Here is a 17,313-nt window from a genome sequence, read left to right as displayed (position 1 = left end):
ATGGTGAAAGAGAGGGAAAGAGGGTAGGAGGAAGAAAGAGAGAAAGATGCAAAGAAAGGCAGGGAGAGAGAGAGAGAGAGAGAGAGAGAGAGAGAGAGAGAGAGCGCTGTGGGAGAGAGGAAGAGAAAGAAGAGGAAGGAGTAGGCAGAGGTCCTCCTTTTTTTTTTTAAAGGGATGGGATATTACCTATCATGCATGCAGGGGTGAAGCACTCTGCCAGTCCCCCGCAAGGGGCGGGACCATCACTGATGTCAACATCAGCTGCTGAGTGAAGCTGTTTTGTGCTTAGGAAACAAGCTACACTTGCTGTGGAAGGCAGGGGATGCCTAGGCTTTTTGGAGTTTAGATCATCAGTGGGTCCCAGACAGCGGACATTGCTGACTGTAACTGTGCCCTGGTTCTTCCCTCTTGAAATGAGGAAGTATGCAATTATAATTTCTCTGGGATTCCTGCAAATGACTCTGACTGGTAGGTAGGCTGATGGGTTTCTGAATGAGGCAGATAAATCTTTGCTCCTGGTACTTCTTTAGTATACTCCTGGCTGTCTGTGAGATGGGCTGAGGACCTGGAGCCTCATCTCTGCCTCCGTCTCTGTCTCCCTCTTTGTGACTAGATCACACAGGGCTGAAGAAGCAGTACCCATCACATGGCATTTGATCGGTGGTCTTAGTAAATGGTATTTCTGGTGCCTTATAGCTTGTGTGGTTATCAAATACTAAAGGAAGAAATCAGAAGATGTCAGGGGACGGAGTCATAGGTTGTTAAGAAATTTTACTATTCCATTCTTTGCCTGTAACAGACTAGACCACACTAGCTGTTCCCTGATGACAGACAGGATATACCCATACAATGGACTAGGGAATGAGAATGGAGAAAAGGCAACCCTAACCTAAGATTTCACTATCTTTCCTCTTTCATTTCATACATATTGAACAAATTGATTCTAAGATTCCTCCAAAGTCACTCAACTCAGCTGCTTTTTCAAGTACTGGACTGAAATAGACAAAATCAAAATCACCAAAACCTGAAGAATGGCCCCAATATCACATTGGATGTTTTTCTTGCAAGGGTTTTGGCCGACTTATTATCACAGAGACTTCTCATTAGCAGAATCTAAAAGTAACAGGATATTACAGGTTTCTGAGTAGTTGTGTGGTGGGAGCTCCTTCTGCTCCTTCAGCCAATAGCCACTGAGATACCAGCCCATTGGGGCGTGGTCTCTCTCTCTTTAAAAATGAGCGGCCGTCCTCTGCTCCCTCTCTTGCTTCTGGCTCTGCTTCCGGCTACTAAGCTCCTTTCCTGATCACACAGAGGGCCATTGTCTGGGACGGTGATCTGTAAGTATTTTTCCCCTTTAAATAACTAACCATTCTACTAATCATAATTCCGAACTGGTGTGGGATTGTTTGTGACTTATGCCTTCACAGTTGACCACCTCAAATCTAGCCAGGGTCTCAGGTCAGACATTGATAAAGTGGACATTTCTGTCAGCTTGATAGTCCTTGACTGTGGTTGTTTACTGCCAATCACCCATGACCTTATGAAGTTTAAAGACTCTAAAATAAAAGCTTGTCAATCCTTATTCTCAATTAATGACCAAATGATGTTAAGACTCATCTGTACTGTCTGTATGGAGGACAGGTGTCTTGGGTCCAGGCGGTTATCACTGGACTCAACAGTGAGTCTCCTGCTCAGTGTAAACCTTTGGGTTCAGTTTTATGGAGAATCAAAAATGCCTTTTGTGTATTTATTAAATTGTCATGTGCTGCTTGAGCACACTGAGAAGCTGCCTCTGGAGATGGGATTTGGCCTTCCGCTTGAGATCTAAGCATGTTTTGTTTCTAAATATTCTTCAAGGGCTGATTTCTTGGGTTGATCCATCCCCCACCCCCGCTGCCAACTCTGTGTCAGGGAAAAAGGAGAACAAAACAGCAAAAGATCAGAGGCGTCGTGACTATTTTTTATCAACTGAAACAAAGCTCCTTGTCTATCAACTGCTTGCATAGCTGGGATAGATTCCTCTGTGTGGTATAACGGCTGACTTGTGTTCTCTGTAGGGTTACCTGGAAACTTAGCAAGCCCCACTAGTGTAACAGTAGGTAATATTAATTTATTACGTATGAAGTTTACTCGACTTTCTTTTAATAAGGTGAAGTTAGTAAAAGCATTATTTTCCAAGCCAAACACCTGTCTTGACATTGGTTGTACTAACTTGCAAAAGATTATCACAGTAAGTCCTGCTGATTTCTTGTTAGTTAATGTCATTAAGTCACAAAAGGTGGCTGGATGTTTTTCCAGAGTAGAAAACAAAGCTTGAAATCTTGGCTGCTTCTTGTTCCCAGAAGACATTTTGAGGAGAAACAATGACAAGGGATGGGGCAGGTATCCAAACAGGACCAATATGGAAAATGGGAGGTCCCAGGGGCCCCATAAAATACCCAGATCAGCTTCTATTTGGCTGACATCCGACCTTAGGCTCCTCCCATCCCAATGGATAAAAGCTGTTGTTTTCTCTTTCTTAGAAGCTTGACATTGTCTTTACCCATCATTCAGTTTTTTGTGACAGGGAAGGAACTTCACAATCCCCTAGATGCCTACCCAGCACCCCTGTTACACCCACTCTTGGTTGTCCCAAGCTCAGCCTCCCTCCTGACTAGAAGCTGGTAGACAGTGTGATGGCCTGTGTTGCCAGGTTTTCATGAGCAGTTCCCACTGGTGCATACCCACAGTATCAAGCTGCTGCTGAGTCTAGGGCTGGGTCTGTTCCATTGGGAAGCCACCCCGCACCATCACTGTCATTTCTGCAGTCCTTGCCATACCTCTGTATCCACACTGGGGTTACTACTCTCTCCTGTCTGTTTTTCTCTGCTTCCCTCTCCAGGAGTCATTCAGATTCTATCATGATTCTAGACAATCCAACAGCTATCAAAGTACCCACAAAAAGATTCTGGGTTCATTATTCTTAAGACCAGCCTTGGATGTGGGGGTTAACTGACAACCTCTTTGACAAGTTTCACCAGGAAGAGTAGCAGAAGTGGAAGTCAAAACTGAAAGACAAACCCACTCTAATAGACATGCAAAACAGACAAAGAAGTACAAAGAATGAGATACCACCACTACCCAGGACCCATCCCAATCGACCACCTCCAACCTGAGAAAGCAATCCAGCTTTCAAATAGTAAAGGTTCAAGCAAACTTAGAGTAGACAAAGATCTACTCTAAAAAAGTTTTTATTGGACTCAAGGTTGCTACACAGTGCAGACAGTAGAGAATCATAAGCCATGTGCTCAATGAGCCTGAGTACCCTGTTTGTAGACTAAAAGAAAGAGGACTTGGACTATTGACAGTCTAATCCAGTCATAGCCTTGCCACCAGTTACAGTGGTTCCCCCATTAAACCCTTTCTGGTCAAGGGGGAAATGGTTTTTTTAAGCTTGTGATTACAAAATGTCTGATTCTAACTATTCAAAGAACCTGGGCTGGGGAGTTGCATTCAGGAGCCAGGGCAATCAGGTATACTCTTAAGAATTAATATTGTGTGTATATCTGTGCAATTGTCTGTGCAGAGGAGACTATCCTTTGAGATAGGGTCACTCTGAACATGAGCCTTCCATTTTGGCTAGCCTGGCCAGTGAACTCCTGGCAGATGCCTGCCTCTGCCTCTCAATGCTGGGATTACAGGCGTATGTGGACATTTCTGGCTTTTATGCCTCTGCTGGAGATTCGAACACAGGTCCTCATGCTTACACAGCACATATTCCTATCAACTGAGCCATCTCCCTATTCCCTAGGTGGAATCTTTGGCAGAGTTGTCTAAGTGCCCCCAGAATGATTGACACCTGGTGCTGTTAAGAGCCTAACAGCTACTAGTTAGGGAATCAAATTCTCTCATCCAGAGTTCTTGCTTATGCTGATGACCAGTTGCTTCTGTGTGCTGTGGCCAGCAGACCTACCCCCAGGAAAGCTGATTCTCCTGTAGACCTAATAAAGAATAATCCCCTTCATAAGAGAATGCACTTACGCATCCTAAATGACCATCCCTAGATACCGTAGCTTCCAGACTTCACTGCTAAGTGGACCTACTTTTCTGAGTTCTAACTTAAAACATTAACTGCTCCTTTCCCCCTTTCCAGCTCTTCTTTGAATGCTGATGAAATCCTAAGAAGGGCAAGCTTACTCGGGTGCCTAGATAGACATTAGCAGAAGACCAGAGGACCACTGGGATGGGCCCCTCTTGATAATTGTCAGCTTTCCATATCACCAACAATATCCTGAGTAACACAGAAAATGAAGCAAGGCAATTACCCCATCCCTGAGATGAAAGGCTGAAGTATTATGACTCCTTATTACACAATAATTTATTATTTATTTATCCTTTAGAGGAAGTTGGAAGCAGTGAGTCTTCTGTGTTTCTGTCTGTATATAGTGTAGACAAAATTCCCACCAGAAGCTTGGGTGGTAGCACACACCCTTAATTGTAGTACTCAGGAGGCAGCGACAAGCCGATCTCTGTGAGATCCAGGCCCGTTTGCTCTACAGAGAGCATTCCTGGTCATCCAGGGCTAATAGGGAGACTCTGTACACATCATCAATGGTTGGTTATTCCGTGTGAAGTTTTAATCTACATGTCACTCAGACAGCTCAGTATGGCTACACCTCAGAGCAGGCAGACAGCCTCATGGTGCAGATGAATGAGAAAACTTGCCCAGAAATCCTGCACCATCTCAACCAGCTTCCAGATGGTTCCTCTGCTGTGGGTAAGAGTCTGGGAGCTCGCCCAGGAGAACCAGGACCTTGCCCAGATGAATACCATCCTGTCTCTGGTGTGGTGTCTCAGCTTGGTTACTCTGCCTGACCAGCCCCGTGATGTACTGGAGGCATCTGCCCCATGTCTGCTTGCCTTTTTCTGACTTCAGATACCTGCCTTGGCTTCTGTTTTAGTCATTATGATTATTTTTTAGTCAGTTATTTTCAATGGGTCAATGAGCTGGGCTCCAGGTGTAGCATGACAGTTAAAGGGGCAGAATAATAACAAATATAAATACTATTAAAGCAATGTGAACACTTAGGTCAACTAAGCAGAGATAACTAATGGCTAAGATATTTCTTTGGGACAATTAATATGATTTCTTTGGGGGGGGAGGCTTGTGTGTGTTTTTCAGCTTTAAAAAGATTTTTTTTTTATTTACTCTCTTGGCTGTAAGAACTTAGATTTAAAATATAGGCACTCACAAGTGGAATTTCTTTAGGAAGATTTAAAGTCTTGTTTTTTTTTTAAATCAATTTCAATACTAGATTTTTAAATCCACATTATCCTAAATAATGAGATAATTATTCTTATAAAGACAGTGAAAATACTTGAATCTTTTAACTATGAAAATTAGTTTTGAGTAAAGTAAGGGTTCTTGCATAAACCATTAAGATGAAAAACATGATTAATAAAAGAACATTATGTCCTCATTTGTATCCTCATTAAAACCAAGGTTAGCTTCATTTTACCACTTTAGAAATACAAGTAAAATATTAAGTATCAGATAATTTTAAAATATTTATGAAAGGGTTTGGGAAACAAAGCAGGAGAAGTGTTTTGTTCCTTGGGGCATTCAGCTGTCAGCGCAGCTGACAGTGAGTGTCATCCGGTATTTCTGAAGTCCACACAGACCTGTCCTCACACAGAGCTGACATACGCTTGATATGGGGAGTGGGAATCGGGAGGCTCCATTCCAGTTGGCACAGAGGATTTCTGTGTTCATTAGGCTTCATGAGGCTTTAAAGCAGAATGCAGTTTGGGATCTTTGAGCTGCTTTGCTTTTGAGCCCGTGACAGTTTGGAAGAGAACAGTACCCATATGTTTTAATATTTGATACCCAATTGGTGGGACTATTTGGAAAGGACTAGGAGGTGTGGCCTTGGTGGAGGAGGAGCTTTGATGTTTCAAACCCACACAATTTTCAACTAGTTCTCTCTACCTAGTGTTTGAGGATCAAGATACAAGCTCTCAGCTCCTGTTCCAGAGCCATGCTTGTCAGCTTGTTGCCATGCTTCCTACCATGATGGTCATGGATTCTAATCTTCAAGAATAATGAGTCCCAAATTAAGTGCTTTATTTTATTATTTTATTTTTATTTATTTTATTATTGCCTTGGTCATGGTGTCCTATAGCAATGGAAAAGTAACTAAGACTGAGCCCCCATTCCCTCTGTAGTGAATCTTAATTATTTAACAAGTGTTTTACCTATTTTGTCTTATACATAAGAAAAAACAGATGAATAACCATCCCAAATATACTATGATATAACATAGCAAGATGATAGCCTTGAAGCTGGTATTTTAAATAGCCATTTATTAAAGATGTTCAGAGTTGACTCTTGCATAGGTATGGGTTAAGATTTGGACCTTGAAAAGCCTGTTTAGTTTTTCTAAAGAGGCAGTAGTGGTAAAAATTTTTCTTAAAATATCATATTTATATATGTACTCATAAATATACAAAACATGTAAAAACACATGCATAAAACTTCTTAATCCTTATAATGAAGAATTTAGTATCTCAAAGGAGGGCAATTATCCAATAGGAAAAATTGTACCATGAAGCGGGAGCAATCATCTCTCTAATTTATACCCTCAAGCAATAGGAATCATGTCGTAGGACCAGAATTGAGACAAGGATCAAGGCAATAATGTCTTGGCCACAATGGTTAAAATTATGTCTATTCTTGTCTTTAATTTTTTAATTTAAAATTGAAAACTCACATTAATTATCCCAAAGAAAGAATTAGAACCATTAGCCATCCTCCCTCGTTCCACTTAAGTGGTTAGATTGATTTAATATACTTACTTTGGGCTTTGTCATTTTTCGCTTCCTTCCCTTCAATTGTCAGACTGGACATGGGGCCAAGCTTGGAAACCATTTATTAAAAATTAATCATTAGAATAATTTAAATGAGGAATGTAGGCAGCTATAAAGGGTCAGAGAAAGGTGATCACATAGGTGGGAGTAGGAATGGGGAAGCCTCCAGTGCATCTCAAGATGGGGCAGGTAGCACCTGCCAAGGGCTCAATAATTCCTCAAGATAGCCACCTTGATGCACCTCGCTACAGTAAGAGGGATGACATTCATGCAGCTTTAGAGGCACCCTCTGGCAGCTGGTTAATCTGGTCTAGGACTTGTGGCAATCTTCTTTGGTAATCTGCACCATGGGGCTGTCTACCTGTTCCTGATTCTCCATCCTAGATATGAGGGTGTCCAGATACTGCCACGCAGCTAAGTGTGGATACATTATGGGGATTCATGACACTCAAGACCTTGTCTAGAACTTGGGTCACCTATGCCATATTCTAGGTCACCCTAGAATTCATCATCAGATCTGTATGCACCTTGAAGGATACTTCAGTCTCAGGAGATGCCATGTAGAAGCCAGTTCATACCTTCATTCCTCTTGTGGATGGCATTTACAGCATACCCGGGGCACATTCCAAATTTTTCTGCTGAAGGGTCTTTTCCTTCGCCTTGCTTAGCCTTGGAGTCCTTCTGTGCCTTCTCAGGCACAGAACCTGGTATCCTGATCCTTACTGTTAAATTCAACTCAGACAGGGTATCGTCATCCATGGCCAGCTAGTCAGTGCATCCCTTGGGTGGTGCAGAGTAGGAGGTGGCATGGACCAACTGTGCCCATCATGGTTATTTGACCAAATCCATGGTTATTTGACCAAATTCACTTGCCATAAATTCATGATGCAAAACAAGAAACCCTCTTGGCAAAGCATTCTAGTTCCCATAATCCTCTGGCCTGCCCTTCCAGCTTTAATTCTTCATCTGTCTTTGAATTCTACAATTCTTCTGTAAAAGGCTCCTGCCCTACTTTGCCGTTTACATGGGTCTAATGAAGACAAAGGGCAGAGCTCTTTAACCAGTTCAGGTGATAGCACTGGTAAAGAATGAGTGTCTGAATCTGTGTGTCATCCCATTGAGGAGATGGGGATGAGGGACCGCTAAAAGTAAGCACTTAGCAGTCTGTCTTCAACTTTGCCAAAAAGTAACCACAAAAGAACTAATAGACAACATTGATCATCAGAGGAGCTTAACAAGAGCAAGTTCTGAAAAGGGGACTTTGGAAGACACAGATCTTAGACTGCACACCCAGAACTCCAACCCCAAGGCCCAAGGCCCAAGACCCAAGGCATACTTTGCAGAGGAGGACTCTGATGTGTCAGAAGCAGTTTTCCTGAACTATTGCAGGCCATGATGCCACTGCAGCTTATAGCAATTGATAATTCAGATGTCAACCCACCAGAGAAAGTATTCACTGATGGGTACCCCCTCAGCCAGGCTTGCGGACCACTGACTCTAAAAACTGCTGCTTTCAGCTGTAATTTTATTTGTGCAGTAACAGCTATGCATTTTTATGTAATGTGTATATGTAATCTCATAATTACATCTCATTCTTATGGGTACATACATCTGTGTGTGTTCAGGAGGTTGACTTTTAATTTAGCTTTATAATTTTGATACATAGAATACATGCTTCACAACCAGATCTCTTTGTCCCATAAGGACTGTAGACACTTAAAAGCCTGATTTGTTCTTTTTCTTAGACTAACTGCACACAATTAGCTCACTTTTACCTTGGAGTAAGTTGAAACTAGACTAAAGGCTTTTTGTAAATAGATCGTAAGTTTATAGCTTAAAGACCAAAACCTGACAGCTATGCACAAGGCCAGAGTCTGAGATATCCAACCAAGGTTACTACATAAAGCATCCTAAGAACAACATGCCAATTCTTCACTTGCCAGTCTGCTAACAATAGACCTATGTCTCAAAGTTTGTCACTGGGCACTGTGCCCACCCTGTCTGGTCACAGTCTTACTCCTGTAACCTTGGAACATTGTCTTGACATGACAATGGCTCAACTCCTTATCACTTACCCTTGGAATGTGCTTTTGTTTGTTTGTTTGTTTATCACTTCAAGCCTCCTGTAAGAAAATGAGATTTTAAGCTAGAGGAGAAGAGGAGAGGAAGCTAGGAGGAATTAGAGGTAGGAGAACTAGAATTAAGAAACTGACATGGAAAAGTATACGTGAGAGAGTTTGTTTGCTTTTCCTCAGATAGCTAGAGAAAGAAGTTCTTTTCACTTATAGTAACTTAGAATCTGAACCCTGAAGCAAATCTTGGGGCTGGACCCTAAAGGCTCTCGTTTGTAGGTAGAAGTTTTTGTTCCATCTGGTCCCATAGCTGTTTAGTCCCAAAGAAACGCACAGAAGGTTATATTAATTATAAACTGTTTGACCTATTAGCTCAGGCTTATTATTAACTAGCACTTACAACTTAAATTAACCTATAATTCTTGACTTTGTTTAGCCATGCGGTTTGGTACTTTTTCTTAGTGAGGCATTCTCATCTAGCTTCCTCTGTGTCTGGCTGGTGACTGTGTCTCTACTTTTCCTCTTCCCAGAATTTTCCTAGTTTAATGGCCCTGCCTATACTTCTTGTCTGGTTACTGACCAATCAGTGTTTTTATTAAACTAATATGAGTGACAAATCTTTACAGTGTACAAGAGCATTATCCTATAGCATTTCCCCCTTTTTCTTTTCAAAACAAGAATCCTGAATCTAATCTCCTTCGGTTAGCTTTTTTTCCTGATTATTATCCATAACAACTTGTAACCAATACTCTAAACAAAGAGAAACATTCATAATCCAATTTTTGGGAATGTGGGCATAAATTTCTATGCTATTTCCTGCCGATTAGGGCACTGATAAACTTATGGGGCCTCAAAGAAAATTAGGATTATGGTCAAATCCTGACTGGAGCATTCTGTGAGGCTATATTATTTCAGCCAGCAGTCTTAAGGTGGTTCTACATGCAGAACTGCAACAGAGGTGTTCTGAAACATTGGATCATCTTGGCCATCCATTTCCACTAGAGAATTTTAAGGGGGTCTTTCTTGATCAAACCTTATTTTTCTTAACCTATAATGAAAACACAATGTCTCATTTCCTGTGGGAACAAAAAAAGTCTCTTTTCCAAAGTAACATATCTTTTGACTTAAATTTTGAAGTCAAGGCATTTTTAAAATATATAGATTGGATTAATCCAGCAGCATTTATAATCAAATGTCTTTTAGCAGCTGTTGCTCCTTTCTCAGTAGCCAAACTATTCAAAGACCACAAAATAGCATATAAAATCCAGATTCTTTATGTATTTTCCATCTTTATGTGGATTTTTTTTACTCTACTTCTTTTATTTTTATTTTTTGGTTTTTGAGACAGGGTTTCTCTGTGTATCTTTGATTGTCCTGGAACTCACTCTGTAGACCAGGCTGGCCTTGACCTCACAAGAGATTTACCTGCCTCTGCCTCCCAAGTACTGGGATTAAAGGTGTGTGCCACCACACCGGACTACTCTATTTCTTTTGTAAGGACTTTCTCTATTCTTTTTCTTTGCTCTCCCAAGCCTATATATGTTTTTAAACACACTGTAAACCATTTAGAGGTTTTATTTTTATTGTCTGAATATGTCTTTACTGTATATCTCTATCTTTTTCTGACCACTTGAGTCTTTATTCTGCTAAGTAGTATGGATAGGATTAAAATATCAGCTTTGGTGACTGACTCTGACCCAGAGTCTAGCTTCATGGCAAAGGTACTGGCAGGAACCACTTTATTACCACAACTCTGTATAGTTTCTAGGTTCATGCCACTATTAGGAAGCCTGATGCTGGCTGCTCATAAACACCATTTAAGCATTTGGTGACAGGGCTTCTTAACAGAGCTGCAAGGTTTCTGCTGCTAACACTGAGTCAGAAAGCCTCTCTTAAATGAGCCACACCTCTGCTCACCACAGCAAACAAAGCTGACCCAAGAAAAGATAGCTACCAAGAAGCTGTGCTTGACTCTGTTCTTGTCTGTCTAAAATCTTTTTTTCTTTTCTTTTCTTTTCTTTTTTTACACTTTCTCAGGCTTTATGTGGAAATTCTTGTCTCATATTGGGTGCCATTTGTAGATCAAGGTTTCTATACCACCTGGTCCCAGAGCTGTTTGGTCCCAAAGAAATACACAGAGGCTTATGTTAATTATAACCTATTTGGCCTATTAGCTCAGGCTTATTATTAACTAGCTCTTACAACTTAAACTAACTCAAAATTCTTGTCTATGTTTAGATATGTGGCTTGGTACCTTTTCTCAGTGAGGCATTCTCACCTTCGTTTCTTTGTGTTTGGCTGGTGACTGAGTCTCTGTCTTTCCTCTTCTTAAAATTCTCCTAGTCTGGTTGCCCCACCTATACTTCCTGCCTGACAACTGGCCAATCAGTGTTTTATTGAACCAATATGAGTGCTTTGTTGTTGTTGTTATTTTTTTTTAATTTTTATTTATTTATATTTTTTGGTTTGGTTTTGTTGGAGACAGGGTTTCTCTGTAGCTTTGGAGCCTGTCCTGGAACTAGCTCTTGTAAACCAGGCTGGCCTTGAACTCACAGAGATCAGCCTGCCTCTGTTTCTTGAGTGCTGGGATTAAAGGCGTGTACCACCCCCACCCAGCATGAGTGAAAAATCTTTACAGTGTACAAGAGCAGTATCCCACAGCACTTGTTACTGATGAACTAGGTTTACCAGTTCATTGAGCTTTAACAATGGGGTGTTAAAGGAACACCGTACAGACACTGGTTCTTGTCCATCTTCCAGTTAAGCAACTGCTTGGTGTAGTAAAGGAGTATGGGGATGAGTGGAAACATACAGACTAGCGATGAAATTCTCAGCTTCCTTTGCTGCTATTTGTGATTTTCCAGGAAAGGTTTGCAGGAAGTGGGATCTAGCTACTAACTGAGAGGGAATCAATGAGAAACAAGAGGCCAGGCTGCTCAACTTGAGTGCTTTGGGCTGGGGTGGAGCCTGCTCTATAATCTCCCACTCCATAAAGTCCTTTGCAGTTAGGTGTCTATGAGCCTACACCATCCTTCTCTCTTGGTCAACTAATCTATCTCAGGTGTCTTGTTGCATGAATGGAAAATTCATGAACATGTATAACGAGCAGGCCCACAAAGTGCTCACGTGAAGCCCTTGAGCTTGCTGTTGCCTCATTCATTCTGTCCTCATGGTCACCCCACAGTCATCTGCTCTTAGTTGCTGTCCTCATTACTGTGATAAAAACATTTTAATCAAAAGTTTATTTGAAGCTGTAGTCCATTGGGGCAGGAAGAGGATGAGGTAGCTAGGTAGCTGGTCACATTGTATCAGTTAAGATGGGTCTTCACACCTCAATTAACCTAATGTAGAAACTCCTTAGTGGCATTCCTGGGTGCTTGTCTTCCAGGTGACACTTGATCGCATTGACTTGACAACTGACAATAGCCTTCAGACTCTTCCAAGAAATAAATTACAGTTTTTATTACACAATGAACCCACTATCCCTAGGCCAAACTGTCACTTGATAAAATTGCCCTATGAAGAACTCATTTCAGCACTCCTTTTCCTTTTCACCTTCTACTGTGAGGTGGAGGTACCCCAATGATCCAAACCTATAAAGTAGGGATGTCTAGACCCCAACTAACCATAGGCTTCCCACCCCCTAGCCAGTCTATTTTCCATTATCTTTTTTTTCCTTCAACTTCCCACCAAAGATTTGACTTCATAGCCTGACTGCAAGAGAAGAGCTAAGATCATGAATCAAACAAATCAGCCCTAGGTGAATTATTTTCCGAAGAACATTAGCACCAAGAAAATGTTAATGATTCTAGGAAATGTTAATAACACCCACAAAATATTTAGGAAATGTCATAATAAATGCAGCCAAATAAATCTCTTTATTCCAGACACATTTGGGTTCTTGAAGTTTTAGTAGAGTGTCTTCCTCAGGGATTTTTAATAAATGTATGTGTCCATGGAGGTGTGTGTGTGTGTTTGTGTGTGTGTGTGTGTGTGTGTGTGTGTGTGTGTGTGTGTGCGAGTGTGCACGCATTCATTCAAGAATGTGTGCATGTGTGCATGTGGAGGTCAGAGGACAATCTCAGATATCATTTCTCAGGATACCTTGTTTTTAAAAATAAAAGCTTGGAGCTGGAGAGATGGCTCAGCAGTTAAGAGCACTGGCTGCTTTTCCAGAGGTCCTGAGTTCAGTTCCCAACAATCACATGGTGGCTCACAACCATGTATAATAGGATCTAATACTCTCTCTTGGCTTGCAGCTGTACAAGCTGAACACTCACATATAAGATATAAATAAATAAAATATAAATAATAAAACATGATCTCTCACTGGCTTATAGTTAATTAGTCTGACTACCGTTAGGTCTGTCTGCCCTGGCTTGTCTGTGAGTCCCTGGCTCCATCTGGCTCCACCTCTCCAGCACTGGGGTCATGAGCATGTACCACTATGCTGGGACTTTTCATGTGGGCAGTGGCCACACTCAGGCTCTCACGCTTACACAGCAAGTATTTTACTTACTAGGACATCTCCCATCACTTCTCCATTTTCTTTCTTTAAAGCTTTAGCTTGACCACATGAAATGAAGGGCTAACAATAAATAACTTGTTTTTAAACTTAAAATTTAGAGCAAGACTAGCTGGTATTTCTTGAATCCTTGCTTTCACCAGAGCCCATGGATTTGGCTATTTACACTCGACGATAATCCAGGAACAAACCTCTGCTGTTACCTCTTTTGATCAGATGAAGGAACTACACTTCTTTAAATATGGAGACAATTTACATTTCTCATTGGAAATAAACATGTCGGTTAAGGAAGTGGAATTTTTCTGTATGAGATCTTTCTTCAATGGGCCCCGAATTACTATGAATTACTGTCAGTTTTAAGGATTTGATTTTATGGCAGTGTGAAAGCCACACCACTCAGTAGGAACCAGACTTTGAGTTTAGAGCTGGTGATACACTGTGCCACTCTCTGGGATGCCGGGCAGTGGTGGAGAGCTTGGGTACAGCCCCATGATCACAGTCAGGAGTTGAAGATTGACATCTCATTGTGTGCTGCAGACTGAGTTGTGCTATATAGTAGGCCAAATGTAGCTGTGCTTTTTGAATTATTTCAACATACAGCTTGTTGGGAGGGAGCCCTGTCATGATTCAAGGAACCTGGATGGAAAACAGCAATGTGGAAAGACTCTGGCTCCTGAGCTAATGGTGAGTCTGGATTTCACTAGGAAGCAAGGGCCCATTTCCAGACTATTGGACAGGCAATTGGACCAATACAGGACCAGTCCCAGTAACTCCAAGAGCCACTGTTATCCTTTGCTCTTTAGTCAAGGGATAAAAATGTACAGAACTCTGCTGATGGCAGAGGGACACTCTGTGGGGTCTAGGAAAAGAACCACACCCTTCCTTTCTCTAACTTATGTGTCTGTTCTGCTCATGGCTGTGTTCCTGGCCTCCAAAATGGTGTCCCAAACAATGATCTAAATGTAGCAATGATCCATCTATCCAGACATGTTCCTTCACCAGCTATGACTTGGAATTGCCTTGATAAAAGGAAAGAACTGTTGTGATTGGAGCTGCGGGGCTAGCTTTATACCCAAAATAATTACCAGGAAACTGTATTCTTTTAAACACTGCCTAGCCCATTAGTTCCAGCCTCTTATTGACTAGCTCTTACATATTGATCTAACCCATCTAACCCATTTCTAATATTCTGTGTAGCACCATGAGCTGGCTTACCAGGAAAGATCTTAACCTGTGTCTCTCTGGAGTGGGAGAATCATGGCGACTCCCTGACTCAGCTTCTTTCTCCCAGCATTCTGTTCTGTTTACTCCACCCACCTAAGGGTTGGCCTATCAAATGGGCCTAGGCAGTTTCTTTATTAATTAACCAATGAAAGCAACAGATTAGAAAGAAATCACTCCCACATCAAAGAGCTCTCCAGTGTAGTCAACAGGATATGATCTTTGTTTGTAAATGGTGGGCAGGTTAGGAAATGGCTCTTGAAACTTCCTGGGGTACAGGGGAACTCAGGGTAAGAAGCTGTGAGCCTTGACTCCAGCATCCCCTGAAGCCATGAATTAGTTATTTTTAACCTTTCTATCCTTTCTTGATGATGATGATGATGGATGATGATAATGGTAATGACAGCAACATGAACATCACAGAGTTAATGGAAAACTAAGTGACATAAAGTAAGATAAATAAATCTAAACCAGGGAGGAAGCACTAGGGCAGCCTCAGAGAGAATTCCCCAGACACTGTCTCTCTTCCTTTTATGAGACGTATCTCTCACTTACATTGGGCTCAACAGGTAGACTAGGCTAGCCATCAAGACAGCCCCAAGGATCCACCTGTTTCCAGCTCCCTCTGCTTCCCCAGTGCTAGGATTCCAAGCATGTAGTAGCTCAGCTTTCATCCGTGGGTTCTGGGGATTGAGCTCAGGTCCTCATGTGCGTGAGATTAGTACATGACCGGATGAGCATCTTCACAGCTCCTGGTTTTGAACTCCACTGATGCTGGGCCCAGAGTGAGTCAGAACATCACTGTGGTGGGAGAAGTGTGGGAGCCCACGTGTGGCTCGGTTTCCATCTGGAGTCATTACTGACTTAAAGAAGCCGTTTGAGTTCAAGATTGCCTGTCTTGCTTGCCCCAAATATCCTTGAAGGCTGTGAGAAAGTTCTGATTAAGCCCTTGAGAAAGAACATTTTTTTTCCCCAGATGAAAGAATACATTATCTATTAAGATTTAGGTTGGTATATACCAGCCGGAGGCACTCCTCATTAGAGATTAGAAGCTGCTTAGCTGAATGAGGTAATGCACCTGTTTGAGCTTCCTCCCAAGGACAGGCGGGGAAGTGGCTGGTTGACTGTACTACCCTTTGTTCTGTCTTTTGCCTGTAATTAGTATATATGCTGGCTGAGACATAAACTCGGGACTGTTCGGTATTTACCTTCAGTCCTCCCAGTCTATCCTATGTTTCTGTCTTCATTTCTCTTAATCTGCCATTTCCCCCTCCCAGGTACCACTTGCTGATTCCTGCTGGAATGGACTTCAACAGAGAAGGAGGCTACTCACCTCATAGTAGATGTAAGGCAGAGGGCAAAGATGGACCTCCTAATGACCTACTTCCTCCTTCAAGCTATGCTCCATTCCCTAACATACCCATGATCTCTGTTTGTCACCTAAGAACCAAATATTCAATACCCCTGACTGTAGGGGACACTTCATATGCACACTATAGCATTTACACAGTGTCTTCATTTACTGCTTGTTTTAAACCTTCAGATCATTTGAAAGAACTGGTAGCCAATGTGAAGGAAGAGTTGCCCCTGGAATGGCCCCTCTGGGATCCCATTGTGCGTGATAGTGAAACACAGCAGGGTATCTTCCTGAGCCAGGAAGATAGACTACTTGACTCCATATCTATTTATTTTGAGGCAGGGTCTCTCACTGAACTTGGAACTCACCAGTTTGGCTTGGCTGTCAGGCTAGTGAGTTCCAGGGATGCTTCTGTCTGTCTCTCCAGTGATGGAATTACAGATGTACACCACCACATCTGGCTTTTCACGTGGGTGCTGGGGATGATTCTACTCACACAGCAAACACTTTACTAACTGAGCCATCTCCCACACGTAGGGCCCACAGGTCTACCCCTTCTCCCAGGATAGCTTGCAGTTTCTGGCAAAACATCTTGTTTGTTCCTGTGCTTGCTGTGCCCATCCTGGTGGTTAGTTATAGGGGAGTTTGCTCTGTCTTGAGCCTGGTAATTTCCCACCTGCCTAGGGGATTTCCACTGTGCAGCAATTAAGGCTTTCTCTAAGCTTGAATAAATGATATTCTGCACTCTCTCTTCATGAATGACCCACATCTCTTGTGATCTTTAATCTCCAGCCCCTTGCCTGAGTCATGAACTGCCCTGTAGCGCAGTCGCTTCACCACATCACACATTAGCAAAGAGTGACAGATATTATTGGTACACAGGTTCATCACATAAACTATTTTAATTGTAACTGTCTCTCTAGATTTTTAGTTTCTTCTTCTCTATGGTCTATTTGCTTCTACAATTCTGGAAAAAGACTCTCATCACTGAATGTCACATCGAGCAAGGGGAAGGACAGGTGGGCACATGTATTGGGACAAGGATGGGTGAACGAACACAGGAGAGTACGTTGATTATTTCATCTCCTGGTGAAACATCTGGATAAAGTGTGCCAGTTTCCCAGCTAGTTCATTCTGGTTGAGGTCCAGAGACACCAAACTCAAGAAAGCGAATGAATGTCATCTGGGGCTTCAAGGAATGTCAACACACCAAAGCTGAGACGCTGCACTAGAGAAACAAGCATGCTGCTGTCACAGGATTCTTTCGTCTTTGCGAGGAATGCGTAAGAATG

General features: G+C 42.1%; 1 long non-coding RNA gene across 1 annotated transcript; it reads left to right on the top strand.

The window, feature by feature from the left end:
* The first annotated feature begins 1,308 nt into the window (after positions 1-1,308).
* LOC121450506 lies at positions 1,309-16,996 on the top strand. The gene is made up of 3 exons (XR_005974619.1): positions 1,309-1,337; positions 15,942-16,009; positions 16,945-16,996. It is a non-coding gene; the product is annotated as an uncharacterized LOC121450506 (long non-coding RNA).
* Positions 16,997-17,313: the final 317 nt, after the last annotated feature.

Source organism: Microtus oregoni, unplaced genomic scaffold (genome assembly GCF_018167655.1).
Source record: "Microtus oregoni isolate MIOR12 unplaced genomic scaffold, Mior012 000007F_ref0000211, whole genome shotgun sequence".
Classification (NCBI taxonomy): domain Eukaryota; kingdom Metazoa; phylum Chordata; class Mammalia; order Rodentia; family Cricetidae; genus Microtus; species Microtus oregoni.
The sequence above is the reverse complement of the archived record's forward strand: the minus strand, read 5'-3'. Positions and strand labels throughout refer to the sequence as shown.